The sequence below is a fragment of the Macrobrachium nipponense genome, chromosome 8, assembly GCF_015104395.2.
Source record: "Macrobrachium nipponense isolate FS-2020 chromosome 8, ASM1510439v2, whole genome shotgun sequence".
Lineage (NCBI taxonomy): Eukaryota > Metazoa > Arthropoda > Malacostraca > Decapoda > Palaemonidae > Macrobrachium > Macrobrachium nipponense.
Window position 1 is genome coordinate 44,955,732 of NC_087203.1, and position 2,500 is coordinate 44,958,231.

Here is a 2,500-nt window from a genome sequence, read left to right on the forward strand (position 1 = left end):
GCTGTCATCAGTAGATATCAAATTCGTGAATTCTTCTTATTCTTCTTCTACACCAATTTTAATCGTCACCCAAAGCGTCTTTCATTCACGCGTGTTGCTGCTAAACACACACAGATGTACAAATAATAATAACGAATTCACAATCAAACTTTACAAATTCCGACTCCTGGCCACTCGAAGGAAATCATTTTACGGTAACCTTTCTGGAATCACCACAAAATATGTTTCCTCGGAGTTTTCTTGTACCACAATCATGGATTTCCAGCCCATTACTGTATCCCAGAGAGAGAGAGAGAGAGAGAGAGAGAGAGAGAGAGAGAGAGAGAGAGAGTATCTAAGTCTGAGAAATGAGGGTGCAAGTTCTGCATGAAAGTACATTTGGAAATGAGAGAGAGAGAGAGAGAGAGAGAGAGAGAGAGAGAGAGAGAGAGAGAGAGAGAGTGTGTAACCTTGGTCTGAGCAACAATTCCCCACTTTTTGTTTCCTTGTCCCTCTGGTGGGAGGCTCACCTACGACAGGATGACATTGAACAAATTAAATAATGACATTTAAAACTTACGCCTGGAGTGAACGTGTGTGAAATAAATACATAAATCAATCGACCAGTTAACAGTAAATGTATGGATCAAGCTACTAGGCATTGAAAGGTAAGAAGTATTTCTCTGTGATGATGCGCGTCTTCACTTTCACTTTCTGCCTGCGACAGAGGTTATACAAGAATATACTGGGATAATATCTTAGTGTGAATACACACACACACACACACACATACACATACACAGAACATATAAACGTCAGAATCAAAACTAGGACATGCTACACAAATAAGGCTGAACTGACCTTAAACAAAATTCCACGCGCAGAAAGAACGAATCACGAAGTACGCAGCGACACAGAAATTCATTTCGGATATTTTACGAAATTACGAACCACTAATCGTGAAAGATCTGTCGTGAAAGATCTGCAACGTGCACAGCAGGGAAGCCTTGAGCAGAATCAACAATTACAGTCCAATGAATCGGTTTCATGACAATGACAGTCCTTCCTGATATACGTCTCAGGAATCGGATAAATGTACTGCCTCGAAATACGTTGAAGGCGCTTTCATAAATCTTCTCTGTCTTCAGAAAAATTTTAGCGATCCAATCAATTCTCTATAGCCAACTGGCAGAGAGTTCTTAGAAAACACCTGTCTGGGTTCTGCCTCCGAATGAAAGAACTGTTATACGAATCAAGAGAAAAAGAAGTAGGGAGGACAGGCTATCATAAGACAAGATTTTTTTTTTACTAGAAAAAGCAACAATCATGGCAAATGAAATCACCAGAAATAGATGGAAGAATAACAAGAAATCTTCGATGGGAAATTCACGAGTCTACGGGAAGTAAGGAGAGAAACAGTGAACATGGCAGATATAAAAACAGGAGACGATGAGAGAGAGAGAGAGAGAGGAGAGAGAGAGAGAGAGAGAGAGAGAGAGAGAGAGAGAGGATAACACGAAAACATTTGCCATGGCTTAAGAGGATTCAGAAAACATCAATAAAAGAACGATGAAACTCGAGTCCAAATATAAAAGATTTATGTGGAAGATTTCTCGTGGAAACAAATGACAAAAGGAGGACATTTCGGAATGGTGCAACAAACACGTACAATTAAATCATGACGCAATAAAGAAAATATGAAACTAACTAAAGGTCCATGAAGCAAGCGACAGGAAAGCGTGAAATAGGAAGACACACACGAAACACTAAACATTTGCTAGAGAAATAGAGAGCCCCCAAACACCAAACAGCAAAATATGAAACGCGTGTTATAGAATGTGAGGAGGTTTTTCTGCCCTCAACTTGTTAATAGAAAAAAAAATACATTGTGCCACACATTCCATCACTCAGACCACACCCCCTGGCTTAGAGATAGATCTCACATTACAACCACATCCGACTGTAATATGCTAACGAGCATCCTAAGCGCATTAAATGGGGGGGAGAAGTCTACGGTTGCTATGTGATGCATCAGTAATGCAATGAAGAATCATTTTTTCAAAAAAAAAACTATAGAAAATGTACGTCTGTAGTTCGTAATCGGTTTTTGGACGTTGTCTGTTCATATGACCAAATGATTTAATCAATTAAAAGAAAACTGACGGACAGACAATTCTCGAAGTGATACTGGAATGAACACGTGGAGGAGAGAAGCATTTCCATGATTTGTACCCCATAATCCAAACGCATTTAGTCATTCCCTGGCAACTTTCCAGAGAGAGGGATCCCCATCCATGACTCTTGCAAGCGATCAAAAGATCTTTTCAACCGCCCAGTTACCATCAATTCGCAACAGGCAGAGAGCATTTTGCAATAGAGCCAAGAAAACACTCGAAGTCCTTTTTCTAGGAAAGCAGAAGCAAAAAATACCTACGGAGCCGATGAGACTGATCATTCGTTAACTTTGGAATGCGCACACACGTTAATTGCAACACAGAAGGCAGCTATTTTTGTCTCTTCT

General features: G+C 40.0%; 2 protein-coding genes across 13 annotated transcripts in view; one reads left to right on the forward strand and one right to left on the reverse strand.

Annotated features, from left to right (window-relative positions):
- The window catches only part of LOC135222732 (uncharacterized), a 377,836-nt gene that overhangs the window by 174,073 nt on the left and 201,263 nt on the right, over nt 1-2,500 (forward strand). The gene's annotated exons all lie outside the window — the stretch shown is intronic.
- Nucleotides 1-2,500, reverse strand: part of LOC135222731 (excitatory amino acid transporter 3-like) — a 472,230-nt gene that overhangs the window by 81,853 nt on the left and 387,877 nt on the right. The window lies entirely within an intron of this gene.